At 35.3% G+C, this 16307-nt stretch overlaps 1 pseudogene; it reads left to right on the top strand.

Annotated features, from left to right (window-relative positions):
• Positions 1 to 10614: 10614 nt before the first annotated feature.
• LOC120363536 (U2 spliceosomal RNA) lies at positions 10615 to 10764 on the top strand (annotated as a pseudogene).
• Positions 10765 to 16307: the final 5543 nt, after the last annotated feature.

Below are 16307 nucleotides of genomic sequence, written 5' to 3'. Positions count from 1 at the left end.
TGTAGAAAGTTTGGAGGCTATGAGAAAGTATGAAGAATAAAATTAATCTAAAATCCCATGACTCAGAGAGTGCTATAGTAAAGTTTTGTTCTATTTCCTTGAAGACTTTGTTCTATGCAATTATTTTTTGATGTTGAGTTCATTCTACATACATAGCTCTGTATTCCTTTCCACTTGTCACTATTTTGTACATGTATCCATGACTGTTTTAGAATGCATGAATTTAATGTATTTTTTCTTAGCTTCAGGGGAAAAATCCTCTAGTGAGGACTCACTGAGGGACAAGTGAAACAGATAAACCACTGGACTGATGTCCTACAGGTGATGAAAGAAAATTTATCAGGAACATAGAAGGAAGAAGGAAATAAGAAATGCACTAACACAGATACATTTGTGATGGGGAGTCAGAGGCTGAGCAAATCTGCATACTTTTTAAATGACTGAGAATGGAACCACCAGTATTTAACAAAGTATCTTGACTATCAACAAGTAAACACATTGTCAGCTTGAATACAAGACCAACCTGAAACTGAAAACCAGGAAACTATAAATGTCAGCAATCTGCATGGTAGCAGTTTTCTATCCAGCTGCTCTCAGAACTGTTTTTTCAACATATAATCGTTTTGGGCAATTTCTTTACCTTTCTCCCTACTTATGTATCAAATATATTTTCCTTACCCCCCTTTAGTAATTCTGTTGAAGCAAATCTGAAATTGACCACAGAGAGCAGGAACTATTTTGTGCCTAAAATCTGCCTCACAATATACGTGAGATTAATCATATTTTGGGATTCTCCCCAAAAGACTGTATCTGTTTCATCTCATAATATCTTTGCAGCAGGTATGCTGTTTCCAAAAGAGGCTTATTTTCTTCATAATGCAGGGAAGAGAGATATTCATACAACTTTGAGGTTAAAAATTAATTCATTTATTTATAACGTTATAGTCTAATAAAGCAGGATTGAGGGTTGAAAAGAACGTTTTTTCAGAAGTTTTTCTGTTTAACTTGAGCACCACTCAATCATAATTTCTTGTCTTTTCTCATCGCCTTGTTCTCTCTTATGCATGTGTTAACACTCTCCATCAGTCAGAAATGCCAGATATAGGTGACAGGGGGATGTAGGCAGCAAACCACGTTTCCATGTATGTATCTATGCAAGAATTCTGCATGATCTGCACATGTACCCCAGAATCTAAAGTACAATTAAAAAATACATATTAAAGAAATTAAAAAAGAAACCCTTTCTTTCTTTCTTCCTTTCTTTCTTTCTTTTCTTTCTCTCTTTCTTTCCTTTTCTTTTTCTTTTTCTTCCTTCCTTCCTTTCCTTTTTCCTTTCTTCTTTTCTTTCTCTTCCTTCCTTCCTTTCTTCCTTTCTTCCTTTCTTCTCCTCTCTCTCTCTCAGCAGCATTCTATCAATGTTTTAACATTCTCAGATTCAGGCTGCTTAACACTGTTAGGGTATGTCTGATTCTAAAGGCAGGTATCAGCCCCAGAAGATAAAGTCTTTCCCAGTAGCTAGTCACGCTGTTTAATAAAAGATGGTGCACTAAGCCAGAAATTGACAAGGTTAGGATATCAACTTTGTACCAGAATATGAGCTTTCCATCATTTAAGTTTACCAATATAACAAGGAAGAGTTGGGATGATTCCAAACATCTTCACTGTTTTTGCAGCCAATATATAGTAGATGGTACTGGATAGACAGCTTATATTTAGGGACACTGGCATTTTCATCTATAATGCAGAAAACTGGATGTATAGTCCATGTCTAGATTCTTCAAATGGCAGATCATAATCATCCTTTTTCAGCCTTTATAATATGCATTGTCAAGCTCTTCTGAGAGACTTCTAATAGGGTCTTGGCAAAACGCCACAGACAAACACTTCCACTGCAGCTGATTCATAAATGCCTTTGGGGTTGTATTACAAATCCAGTAACCCCTGAGGTTTGATGGGAAGGTCTGCCAAGGTTCAGCTGGGATTGCCTATTAGCCCACTGAACTCCCCTGAGCCCTAGAGATTCAAGGGGGGGTGTGAGCCAAGCAACTTGGTGAGGAGAGAATCATTGTCTCTGCTGGGAAGGGAGATTATATACATTTTAATCTAGTAAGGCTGATTTGAGCCAAAAATTGTCACATTCACTTCTTTCTGCCTGATGCTATAGTACAAAAGGCTGCAATTTAAAATGTAAGTGATAAAAGTGATTAAAGGAAACAATGTATTTATATCTTTCTTCATTTATAGAAAAGATGTCAATGATCTACCTAGAATGAATACTTGATTTTCTTTTTCCCATTATTCCTCAGCTTGAGAGAGAGAGTAAGGTTCACATGCAGAGGGGTTATGCCTATTTTGTTTACTATTGTATTCATAAAGAATAGAGCAGGGAATAAATGATAATGATTGTGGAACAAATGTTTGTATTAGTGACTACCTCAAAACAGAAATAGATTTAAGTTGTAGGCCTCTGGACAGGTGCTCAGGTTGCCAATCTATATAGATGCTAACACATTACTGAGATAATATGAATCAAATTTAATGATCAGAAATCTTTTCTGGCTCAGAAATAAATGTAGTCAATGTGGTGAAGGCTAGGATGTCCCCTTTTAAAGAGGCAAGCTCAAATAACAACAAAAGGCCATCAATGATGTGGATTGGGATACTTGCAGGGAAACATTCTGGCATGGAATATGAAATACTGGACAAGAGAAGAATTACTCTGGATCATAGTGGAGTAACTGGACCCTTTCTCTAGCTGCCCTGCTTCATCACTCTCTCTGTGCAGAGCTAACTTTCTGTGTAAAAACATAACAACAGGAGCTCATGTGGGGAGGTAAGAAGTAGCCTTTTTATGTTTACAGGGATAAAGAAGAGAAACTGTTAGCTCTAGTTTCTTTATATAGCACTGCATTCTGGCCTAATAGTTATATTTCTTCAAACAAGGTTAATATACGCTTCTATTTTCCTTTCTGCTTACAATATTTCCTTTCAGTGGAATCATATTTGTCCCCAGATTTTAATTCTTTTAATTCTTTCATAGTCTGCCTCCCATTTCCCACCCTCCTGATTTGTATTTTTATTCAAATAACTATTTCTTAACTTATCTTAAGCCCACTAGCCACAACTGACTAAAGACCCAAGAAAATTACTTAACCTTTTTGAGCCTCAGTTTTCTCAACTGTAACATTAGGTTAATAATAGTCCATTTGCAAAGTTGTGCTGATAATATAACATTTTTGAAAATCTTAGTTAAGATATCAGCAAAATGGTGAAATAAGAAGTTGCCCATTTAAATATCCCAAAGCAGCAATAATTTGGCAGCTATCCACAAACAAAAGTGCACTGGCAGGAGCTATTCTTGTATGCACCCTGAGACAGACCCATTGAAATCAGTTTGGTCGGAGATCTTAATACCCCTGTGATTCAGTTTCATCCTCTCTCAACCACAGTCGGGCAGTCATGCCTACCTAGGGACCCACCCAGTGAACAAATGGTAGTCCTTCTCGTGACTTAATAGGAGCCACATCCTTGTATAATTCTGGTAACAGGCCTGGCTTCCACAGAACCCGAGGCAGACTCTGCACCAGCATCAGGTGTACTGACCAAGGTCCTGAAATCAATGTCATCTACTGAAGGACCAGGTAGGATCCATGATTCTCCAAGTTTCTGGTGATAGGCCTGCCAATTGCAGACTCCACTGCAGACCCAGCAGCAACCATGTAATCCAGCTATATCTGCACTCTACTGCCATCACAGAGGTCAATTTCATTAGCCCAGGGGGCCAACAGGGGAAGTTATCATCCAAAACCAACCAAGACTTCATAGGACATTTATCTCCTCAAATGCACACACACTAACACAGGACTATACAGGTTTTGAAGAATACAGCAAATATATCACCCCCAAAGGAAACTTATAAAGCTCCAATAACCAACTCCTTGAAAATGAAAATCTAAGAATTACCCAACACATAGTACAAAACAGTCAACTCAGAGAAACTCAGTGAGACACAAGAGAAAATGGATCAACAACTAAACAAAACCAAGTAAGTAATATATGATTGAAATGAAAAGGTTAATAGGAAAAAAATACAAAACAGAAAAAAAATAAACAGAAATCCTAGAGCTGAAGAATACAATAACATAAACAGAATATTCAATAGAAAGCTTCAACAGCGGATTTGATCCTGCAGAGCAAAGTATCAATGAGAAGACAGGTCATCTGAAATTAGTAGGTTAGAGGAACAAAAGGAAAGAAAAAATGTGAAGAAAGTGTATGGGACCTATGGGATATCATCAAATGAACACACATATATAATGAGGGTCCCAGAAGAAGAAGAAAAAAAGGGGGACAGAAAGCTTATTTCAAATAATAATGTTCAAATTTAGGGAGGGATATGAAAACTGTTCCAAATTTAGGGAGGGATTTATGAATCACAAAAGTCCTCAAGTAAGATCCGCTCAGAGAAAATCATCCTAAGACATATTATAATGAAATTTTCAAAATTCAAAGACAGAAAGAATTTTGGAAGCAGCAAAAGAAAAGAGACTCTTCACTTACAAATAAGCCTTTGTAAAATTATCATCTGATTTCACAGCAAAAACTTTGTAGGCCAGGATGGAGGATAATGATATATTAAAAGTACTGAAGGAAGGAAAGAACTGCCACATAGGCTGACTGGAGTATTATTTCATATTGGGAGAGAGTATCACCATTCAAACTATTTTACCAGAAATGCTAAATGGAGTTCTTTAAGCTGAAATAAAAGGATGCTAAGTAATAACGTAAAAACATAAAACTCACTGGTAAAGGTAAGTGTATATTCAAATTCAGAATCCTTTAATACCATAATTGTGGTGCATAAATAATTTTAACACTAATATAAATATGTAAAATAAAAAGCATTAGTAGTAACTAGCATAATAATTTGTTAATGGGTACAAAATATAAAATGATGTAAAATGTGACATCAGTAGCATAAAATATTGGGGGGGTAGAGGTAAATGTGTATCATTTTTCGTAAGCAACAAAAGTCATGTCATTATTGGTTTACAATACACTATTATAACTATAGGATACTTTATATAAGCTTCATCATAACCACGAAGATAAAAGCTCCAGTATATACACAAAAGATAAAGAGAAGAAAATCAAAGTTAACAGAAAATAATCAACAAATTACAAAGGAAGAAGTGAGAGAGGATAAAAGCAGCAAAAGAACTACAAAACAATCAGAAAAAAAGAACAAAGTGGCAATAATAAGTTCTATATATCAATAATTGCTTTACTTTAAATGAATTATTTTCTCCAATGAAAAGACAGAGTGGCTGAATGGATTAAAAACAAAAACAAGGTCCAACAATATGCTGCCCGCAAGAAACTCAATTTAAGAACACATATAGGTTGAAAGCAAAAGGATGTAAAAAAGCTAGTTCATGCAAATGACAACAAAAATAGAGCAGGAGTGACTATATGTATATAATACAAAATCGAATTTCAGGGTCAGGCATGGTGGCTCACACATATAGTCCCCGAACTTTGGGAAGCCAAGGCAGGTGGATCACCTGAGGTCAGGAGTTTCAGACCAGCCTGACCAACATGGTGAAACCCCGGCTCTACTAAAAATACAAAATTAGCTGAGCATGGTGGTGCATGCCTGTAATCCAAGCTACTCAGGTGGCTGAAGCAAAAGAATCACTTGAACCCTAGAGGCAAAGGTTGCAGTGAGCTGAGATCACACCATTGCATTCCAGCCTGGGAATCATGAGTGAAACTCTGTCTCAAAAAGAAAAAAAATTGAATTCCAGTCAAAACCTATTGCAAAAAACAAATAAGGTCACTATATAATGATAAAGGGATAAATTCATCAATAGGTGTAACAATTGTAAATATATAGGTACCCAACATTGTAGAATATAAATATAATAAAGCAAATACTAATAAAACTGAAGGGAGAAATAGAAAGCAATACAGTACAATAATAGTAAGGGAGTTCAATAATTCCCTTTAAACATTGTAGAGATTATCCAGATAGAAAGTCAATAAAGATAAAATGGACGTGAATAACATTTGTAGACCAAATAGACAAAGCATATAAATACAGAATATGCTGTCAGACAGTAGAAAAATGCAAACTCTAGTCAAGTGTACAAAGAACGTTCTTTAGGATAGATTACATGTTAGTCCACATAATAAGTCTTACCGAATTAAGAACACTGCTATAATATAAGTATCATTTCCTACCTCAATGGCATAAAACTAGAAATCAATAACAGGAAGAAAACTGGAAAATTAAAAAATATGTGGAAATTGAACAACATTCTCCTGAACAATCAATGAGTCCAATAAGAAATGGGGAAAAAAAATCTAAAAAGATCTTGAGACAAACAAAAATAGAAACACAAATTATGCAAATTCATGGGATGCAGCAAAAGCAGCTCTAAAAGGAAAGTGTATAAAAATAAATGCCTACCTTAAAAAAACTCAAATAAACAATGTAATTTTATAGCCTAAGAAACTAAAATATGAAAAACAAACTAAGCCCAAAGTTAGCAAAAGAAAGAAAATAATAAACAATGGAATGAAAAGAAATGAAATAAACACTGGAGTGACAACTGAAAAGATCAATGAAACTAAGAATTGGCTTTTTAAAAATATAAACAAAATTGACACATCTTTAAACCAAGAGATAAGGTTAAAATACACAAAATTATAAATGAAATAGAAAATATTAAAAAGGATATCACAGAAATACAAAGGATCATAAGAAACTAATGTGAAACACATACATGCCAACACATTGAATAACTTGGAAGAAACAGAAAAACTCATAGAATCATACAACCTGCCAAGACTGAATGAAGACATAAAAAATCTGAATAGATCAATAATGAGTAATGTGGTGGAAGCAATAATCAAAGAGCTCCAACAACAACAAAAAAAACACAACCAGATGGCTTCACCAGTGAATTTTAGCAAGCATTTCAAGATGAATTAATTTAAATCCTTCTCAGACTCCTTCAAAAACTTGAAGAGTAAAATATACTTCTAAACTCATTTTAAGGTCAGTATTACCTCAAACCAAAGCCAAATAAGGACATTACAAGAAAAGAAAATTATAGATCAATAACCTTGATGAATATATATGCAAAAATTCTCAACAGAATAATGGCAAACCAAATTCAATAACACATGTAAAAGATCATACACCATAATCAAGTGGGATTTATCCCTGAGATTCAAGGATGATTCTATATATAAAAATCAATAAACATAACACATCACATTAACGGAATGAAGGATAAAACTGATATGATCATCTCAATAGATACAGAAAAAGCATATGACAAAGTTTAACACTTCTTAATGAGACAGTCTCTTCAATAAATTGTGTGGGATAACTGTATATCCACATGAAAAAAACTGTTAACAAGACCATAGAAAAAATGTCCCTCAACAAAATAAAGTCCATATATGACTATCCCACAATTAACATCATAGTCAATGGTAAAAGAATAAAAATTGTTCCTTTAAGATCACTGAAAAGACAAAGGTGTTCCCTCTCATGACTTCCATTCAATATAGTACTGGAAGTGCTAGCCTGAGTAATTAGGCAAAAAAAAAAAAGCATCCACATTGGAAGGAAAAAGTTAAATAGTCTCTGCCTACAAATTATATTTTCTTATATATAGAAAATCCTAAATATACCACCAAAAACCTATTAGAACTAATAAACAAATTCAGTAAAAATGCAGAATATATAAACATAGAAAAATGATTTGCATTTCTATACACTAGCAACAAACTGTTGCAAAAAATGCACTTACAGTAGCATCAAAAAGAATAAAATATGTAGAAATAAACTTAAGGAGGTGAAAAATCTGTATACTTAAAACTCTAAGATACTGATGAAAAAATTGAAGAAGACACAAATCAATGAAAGAATATCCAATGTTCATTGATTGGAAGAATTAAAATTGTTAAAATGTCTATACTAACCAAAGAGATCTATAGAGTCAAAGAAATTCCTGTTAAAATTCCAATGACACTTCTCACATATATGGAAAATATAATCTTGAAATTTGTTGCTGGGCGTGGTGGCTCACGCCTGTAATCCCAGCACTTTGGGAAGCCGAGGCGGGTGGATCACGAGGTCAAGAGATAGAGACCATCTTGGTCAACATGGTGAAACCCCGTCTCTACTGAAAATACAAAAAAATTAGCTGGGCATGGTGGTGCGTGACTGTAATCCCAGCTACTCAGGAGGCTGAGGCAGGAGAATTGCCTGAACCCAGGAGGTGGAGGTTGTGGTGAGCCAAGATCGTGCCATTGCTCTCCAGCCTGGGTAACAAGAGTGAAACTCTGTCTAAAAAAAAAAAAAAAAAAAAAAAAAAAAAAGAAAAAAAAAAAAAAAAAAAAGAAAGAAAGAAAGAAAAGAAAAGAAATTCATGTAGAACAAAAAAAGACCCTGAATAGCAAAGCAATCTTGAGCAAGAAGAACAAATCTAGTGGTATTACACTTGCTGATTTCCAACTGTATTACATAGCTATAGTAATAAAAACAGTATGGTATTGGCATAAAAACAGACACACAGACCAGTGGAATAGAATAGAAAGCACAGAAAAATGCCACATATATCCTGTTGATGAATCCTTATCAAGGGTATCACTAATACATATTGAGGAACAGACCATCTCTTCAATAAATTGTGTGGGATAACTGTATATACACATGCAAAAAAATAAAATTAAACTCGATCCTTATTTTACACCATACCCAGTAAATATATTCAAGACTTAAATGTAAGAACTAAAACTGCAAAACTCCTAGAAACAACAACAGAGAAAAAGCTCCTTGATGTTTGTCTTCACAATGTTATTTTGGATATGATATCAAAGGCACAATTGAAAAAAAATACATAAGTGAAACTGCATCAAACTAAAAAGCTCTGCACAGCAAAGGAAGCAATCAACAAAGTGGAAAAGCAATCTACAGAATGGGAGAAAAATATTTGTAAACCATATATCTGATAAAGGGTTAATATTAATATATAAGGAACTCATAAAATTCAATAATAAAAAATTAAAAATAGCCTAAATAAAAAAGGCCAAAGGACTTGAATAGACCCATTCCCAAAAAAAGACATAAAAATGACAAACAAGTATATGAAAAGGTGCTTAACATTACTAATCATCAGGGAAATGCAAATCAAAACCACAATGAGATATATCACCTCATACCTGTTATGATGGCTATTATTAAAAAGATAGGAGATAAGTCTTGATGAGGGTGTGCAGAAAAGTGAACCCTGTGCATGGCTGATGGCAAAGTAAATTGATACAGCCATTATGGAAAACATTATGGAGGTCCCTGAAATAATTAAAAATAGAAACACCATACAAAGCAATCCCAATTCTGGGTATAAATCCAAAGGAAATGGAGTCAGTATATCCAAGAGATGTATGCACTCCCATGCTTATTACAGCATTACTCACAATAACCTAAGTGTTCATCAATGAATAAATGAATAAAGAAATATAAAATATAAAATATGTATTTTACATAAAATATGAATTTTACATGATGTATGTATAAAGTTATATATGAAATATATGCTATATATACATACACAATAGAATATAATTCTTTTTTTTTTTTTTTTGAGACGGAGTTTCACCCTTGTTACCCAGGCTGGAGTGCAATGGCACAATCTCAGCTCACCGCAACCTCTGCCTCCTGGGTTCAGGCAATTCTCCTGCCTCAGCCTCCTGAGTAGCTGGGATTACAGTCACGCACCACCATGCCCAGCTAACTTTTTGTATTTTTAGTAGAGACGGGGTTTCACCATGTTGACCAGGATGGTCTTGATCTCTTGACCTCGTGATCCACCTGCCTCGGCCTCCCAAAGTGCTGGGATTACAGGCTTGAGCCACCACGCCCGGCAACAATAGAATGTAATTCTAATGAAAAAAAAAAAAAGGAAATCCTGTCATTTGCAAAAACATTGATGAAATGAACCTGGAAGATGTTAGGGTATGTGAAATAAGCCAGATACTGAAAGACAAACATTGCATGATTTCACTTACATGTGGAATCTAACCCATAGAAGAGAGTGAAATGATTGTTGCTTGGGGAAGATGGAGAGATTTTGTCAAAGGGTACAAATTTTCAGTTATAAAATGATTAAGTTCTGAGATGTAACATACTGCATAGTGACTATATTTAACAATACTGTATTGAATACCTGAAATTTGCTAAGAGAGTAGATCTTAAGTGTTCTTGCTACATACACACAAAAGATGGTAACTATGTGAGGTGATGGATGTGTTAATTAGCTTGGTTGTGATAACAGTTTGACAGCTTATTATAGATATCATATTGTTTTCTATACCTTGAATAGATGCGGTTTTTATTTTATAATTATAATGTCAATAAATCTTGGGGGAAAAAAGAAAAGAAAAATAGTTTAGTGCCTGGTTTATCTTAGGTGCTCTGTAAATGACAGTTGGAGATAATGAGGAGATGGTGAAACTGACCCAACTTTCCTATAGAGCCAATGTTTATGGTTTCTTTGAATAAACATAGAAACTGATCCTCCTAGTCTTAAAATGAGGATTGCTTCTCGGCCTTTTGGCTAAGATCAAGTGTAGGAAGCTACATTTTTCTTATCTGAGTTTCTTACTCAGGAAAGCAATGGTCAAGGCTCCCAGATAGTATCAAATATCTGAAACTCACTGCAATATCAAATATCTGATATCAAATATCAGATCACTGCATTTGACCAGTGAGACATCAGACCGCCTCATCCATTATGGTTACCTAACTAACCACTTGCTTCCTGTTGACAAACTCCTCTTCCTTACCCCTCCCTAATTCCCATTTTCCTACACATGGTTACATCTTTTCCCTGCTATATAAACCACTAATTTTAGTTGGTCAGGGAGATGGATTTGAGACTGATCTGTCGTCTCCTCAGCTGCAGCAACCAATTAAGGCCTTTTTCCTTGGCAATGTTCATTGTCTCAGTGATTGGCTTTCTGTTCGGCAAGCAGCAGGGCCTAGCCTGAACCCCTGGTGTTTCAGTAATGGAGGAAGAGGAAGAAAATGAAGGTGAGATGTGAATACAATGTAATGAATTTGCATTCACAAGATTCGTAAGTAGCACAGGCAACACAAAAATCTAGACACTTTTGAACCAGCCTGGGTATGTGTTTGGTGTAATGAGCATGTGCCATGTGGGTTAGCTTTTGGCAAAGCAATACAAGAAAATGAGAAACATCCTTTAGCGAGGGAGCTATAAAGCTCATCTGGCAGCCCTACCTAGAGTCCTGTCATTCCCTGAGCCTTCTAGAATGCCACAGTATCTAGGAGAACTGTTTTTAAAACGTTGCTCCTTTTTGCTGCCTTAAAATCATTTTTAACTTATTTTATTTTATTTGTTTTTGCTGTTGGGAAGAAATGGATATGTAAAAAATAAAACTTGGATTGATTAAAAAAATCTTTGCTCTGCACACAGTGTTGTATTCTTTTGTGTGGGGGTGGAATTGGAGGGCATTGATTAAATTTTACAATTTCATTAAAAACATGCCATCCGTTTTTACAAAAAAAGAAATAAATCTTTAAAAGAGATGATTGCTTAATTAATCATAGGTTAAAGAAAGATTGATGCTAAGAGCTGTTTTGCAGATTAAGAAAAGTAGAGCAGGGACCTGCTGGCTCCAAAATCTAAAGTTATTTACTTTCAAATAAAACATTTATCCACATAAACTAATTCTATCTTTCAGCAATATTCCATTGCACCTAGGTGAACTGGTTTCAATTTACCATGACCATTGAATAAGGTTAGCTGCTACTGTATAAAGCCCCATGTTTCTTTGCTGTTAACTGAGCTCTCCTCTTGGATGAAATTATACTTTCACTTTGCATAGTGCTCAAGGGGGATTTAGGCAGCCCAACCTCTGTGTGCTAAACCTGGCACTAGGAACTTTTCCTCTTTTTGTAAATGACAAACATTGAGACACAAACAAACATAGCACATGCTTTAACTAAAATCATGCAATTATTTATGCATATGCTTTAACTAAAATCATGCAATTATTTATGTTAGTAACAGTAAAAATGTATTTTGGTCTATGAGCTCTGTGGTCTTTAACCTGAAATATATGGTATCCCAGAAAATCCATGGTTGGTATTTTGCTAACTTGAGTTTAGAAATATTAAGTGGCTATATGTATAGGCATTTGGGGAGGAAAAGGGCCACACCTCTCACCAAATCTTCCAGCAGTCTATGATATCAATAAGGTTAAGAACCAAAAGTAAACTCTCCAAGGGCTGGTCTATTGGAATAGTGTATCCATCTAATCTCAAGGAGATATGTAATTCATATGGCCACAGTTAGAAATATTTTCAGGGGTTCTGACATCACTTGACAGAAGAGGTAGATTTAACCCTTGGTTCCTTGAGTTCAGCTTTTGGTTATTGTTAATAACATGCACATGAAGCTATTTCTTCTTCATAGATGAATAAGGTCTAGGACTACCGAACCACCAAAATTAATGCTTCTGCCAAGAAATATATACATTTAAAATCCTGTGGCTTACCACCACTTATTTTGTAATGTTAGTATAAGCAATAACTTGAATAAACACTGCTGGATTTTATACTATGGGACAGGATGTGAAAGATAAAAAGAAATGTAAGGTATACTAACTTACTGCTCATGTTGTACAGTTTGGCTACAGAAAAGCAATTTGAAGGTTAAATAACAAGATCCATTTTATATAACAATGTACAGCAAAAATATTGTACCATTAATTGATAAATTAGTTGGATTTTGAAAAATTTAGAAGCCAGAAAGAAGTGGAGGATTCTAATTAATGCAGAGACTAAAAAAAAAAAACGAACATTTTATGGAAAAAGAAAAGCAATTGAAAATGGTTCTGCCTTTTACAGAGTGAAATGGGAAGTCATTGGAGGGTCCTAAGCAGAAGAGTGAAATGATTTAGCATACATTCAAATAGGATCACAGTGACTGTTTTGATAAGAATAGACTGAAAAAGAACAAGAACATATGCAGGAAGACCAGCTAGGGGGCCATAACCAACCCACAAAAGATAATAGTGACTTGAATCATTTTTGTAAATTTGATTGTAGACATATTTTGAAGAGAGAGTTGGCAGAATTTACTTATTAACTTTAACATGGGATATGAGAGAGAGAAACATCAAAAATGACTCCAAGCTTTTGCCTTGTCCAACCAGAAATAGGAAGTTGCTCTATCTTGATAAGAGGAAGGCTGCAAGAACAGACTTTTTGGAGATGATTAGGAGTGTGTTTTAGAACATGGTAAGTTTGAGATGTGTATTAAACATCTACTAGATAAATATATGACTTGAAGTCTGAGACAAGAGGTGTAATTTTGAGAATCATCAGTGTAGAGATAGTATTTAAAAGGATAAGGCTAAGTAAAAATCACCTGGGGGAAAAAAGAGAAAAGGAAAGAAGGAAAGGAAACTAAATCAACTGTAAATGTTTTACTTTGATTGGAAGCTGAATTGGGTACAGAGCACATTAGAAGGTGAAACTACAGAGCTAAATAGAGGCTAGGTCACAGAGGACCTCAAATGCTATTTGAACAACAATCCTGGGAAGCTGCTGTAGAATTCTAAAGGGGAAAGTAACATGATCCAGTATGAATTTCAGAAAGTGGCAACAGTGTAGAGACTGAAGGTGAAGAGGGCAGAGGAAAGGTACAGCAAAAGTCCACAACAGAAAAAAAGGGGATGTGGAAGATGTCACCAGGAAAGTGGATTAACAAAACAGAGCAAAATTCACAAGGTGCACTCGCAGAAATTAATAACCATTTGATTGAGTGGAACCATTAGGAAGAGTGAAGGAAAGACGGGAAGCAAGATAATTTACTTATTTCTTTCTTGGATAACCAACTGGAGAACAGAATCATTAACTAAAAAGAAAATAAATGACAGGGTAGGAGACAGGGGTTATGGGAGCAAGGAGGAGAGATAGTTTGAACAAGTTGAGTTGGAAATGCCTGTGATATATCTCAGTGATGATGCCAGCAGCCTGCTAAACATATGGATCTGGAATTCCAAACAAAAATCTTGGCTAAAGATAAAGTCGGTCATCAGCAAACAGATTGGAATGATTCAAAAGGAAGAATGCTAAAGTGAAAAACCAGGAAACACCAGCATCTAGAGGTATTGACGGGAAGGCAGAAAAGGGACGTGAAGGTGATTCAGATGGAGTTTGGCACAATGGGATTTGGAGGAGCATAGAATTTCCAGAAAAACAGGATGATCCACAATGTTAGGTGCTTCATAAAGACCAAGAGGCTGTGGCCCACATAATGCTGATTCAATTTGGCCTTTAAGAAATGTTAGCTGTATCAGTGGGGATGGTGGGAGTGACAGAAAAGTTATAAGGTTTTAAACAATATATAGATACTGAAGAAAGTACGGGCATAAAGTGTACACGAATATTTTGAGACATTAAAATCAGAAAGGGAAGCTAGGGTGAAGTGAGGGGATCAAAAGAGAAGGAAGCCTATGGACTCCTATGCTGCATTATACATCACCTTTGTCTGAATAAAGATACGCTGTTTATATTAAGAGAAGCTTTAATTCACACATACGTCAGTCAGTGAAGATCTGTTCAAGGGCCTGCCAGTTTCACTCCCAATCCTGTGAGTCAGATGACTTTCAATTATGTGCTGCTACAATTATGAGAGAAAAATGTATAGCAATATTTTTCAAATATATATGAGAATGCCCTTCAATTTGCCAAAAACTCTTACCCATCACCAAATTTTTATCAAGCATCTCTATATGCTACACCCTGTGCTGAGCCCTATTTTTTACGTTAACAACAAGATGCTTTTGCTGAAGGACTGAGTCCCAGATGTATCATGATTGCAATTCTGTTTTCTACGTCTATTGTTCTGTCCTCTTTTATTGTTTTGGTGAGCAGTTGGGAGCAAGAAAAGGTGTGGTAGAGAAAATAGTGTCCTATGCATCTGCATGAATGTATATTCATTGTGGCCTCAACACTGCTCTGTCCTGGGGACATGAGTCAAGACTGCATTACAGATAAGGCTATGATGTTTCTGGTTGATCAATAATTAAGCCTTCTACTACAAAAAGCAAAATAAATCTATTCACGATAATTCCCACACTCGTAGCCAGGTCTAGGGTTTCTGTCCTGTGCTGTAAAAGACTTTGGTATCCTAATTTGTGTGTGGATAGCAAGACAGAAACAAAGAGTTCTCTTCTTATCAGGTTTTATCACATGCAAACATGTTATGGAAACTTGGAGGAAGTTGCTCCACTTTTTGAGAACTTGTTTTCTTCACAACACTTTACTTAATATTGTATTTCTGTTTGGCTGTATTTATCCATTCCTGATTACAGTTTACTTCAAAATTGTAAATTAGTAGGTGTGTACTTTCATCAGTATATAAAATTCCTAGGAAGCTTTGAATCAAAGCTCTTTTCTTTCAGAAATTACATTAAAGCAGCAGCAGTACTTTAACAGGAAAAAAATAATCTAGTATCACAGCAGAATATTTGTAGACAACTGTAATAATGTTTTAACCTCAGAACTGTCAACAAATTTTAAAGATGTTTTAAAGTGGCAATAATGAAGGCATTGATTCTGTAAATTAGACCAAGCGCATGTGGCCTTGTTTTGGCACAGAAAGCTGTGTGGCTACCTCTAACAATGAGCCTGAAAAATGAAGAAAAGGTATACAAAAGGAAGTTGAGTTGCTCAGGGCCATGCTGATAGTTTACTATTGCTGTTCCTTGGATCCTCTAAATCGTTTTCGTAACAGATAGTTTTGAACTCTTATTTTTAGCAATAGCTGCCAAGTTCTGCAAGCCCTATAATGTTCTGCTCCCTAATTAGTTGGGAAGCTTGTAATTGTTTAAGTTTAAGCCAGCCTATAAAGTCTGCCAACTCATTTGAGCAGGATTGAGAAAAAAAAGTTGAAGTAATGGCTACATATTATTACTTGCTCATTTATTTAATTTTGTCTTTTGATCAAATTATAACTCTAATACCCCCAAAAAATTCACAGCACAGAAGGGGCTTCTTTTAAAACAGCGAGGAGCTGGCTTTACTTCTTTGGACACAGCGATTTCATGTCTGAGTGATCCTGTTGATGTTTAGAAATTGAGCAGAGACTCCCTGGCATGACCCAGGAATGTCAGCATACTTTGGATAAAATCTGTAAGGTCCGCGATTTTTAAAATGCATCATAAGAAAGCCATTATATTTTATTAATGAGATT

This window comes from Saimiri boliviensis, chromosome 4 (genome assembly GCF_048565385.1).
Source record: "Saimiri boliviensis isolate mSaiBol1 chromosome 4, mSaiBol1.pri, whole genome shotgun sequence".
Classification (NCBI taxonomy): Eukaryota; Metazoa; Chordata; class Mammalia; order Primates; family Cebidae; genus Saimiri; species Saimiri boliviensis.
The sequence above is the reverse complement of the archived record's forward strand: the minus strand, read 5'-3'. Positions and strand labels throughout refer to the sequence as shown.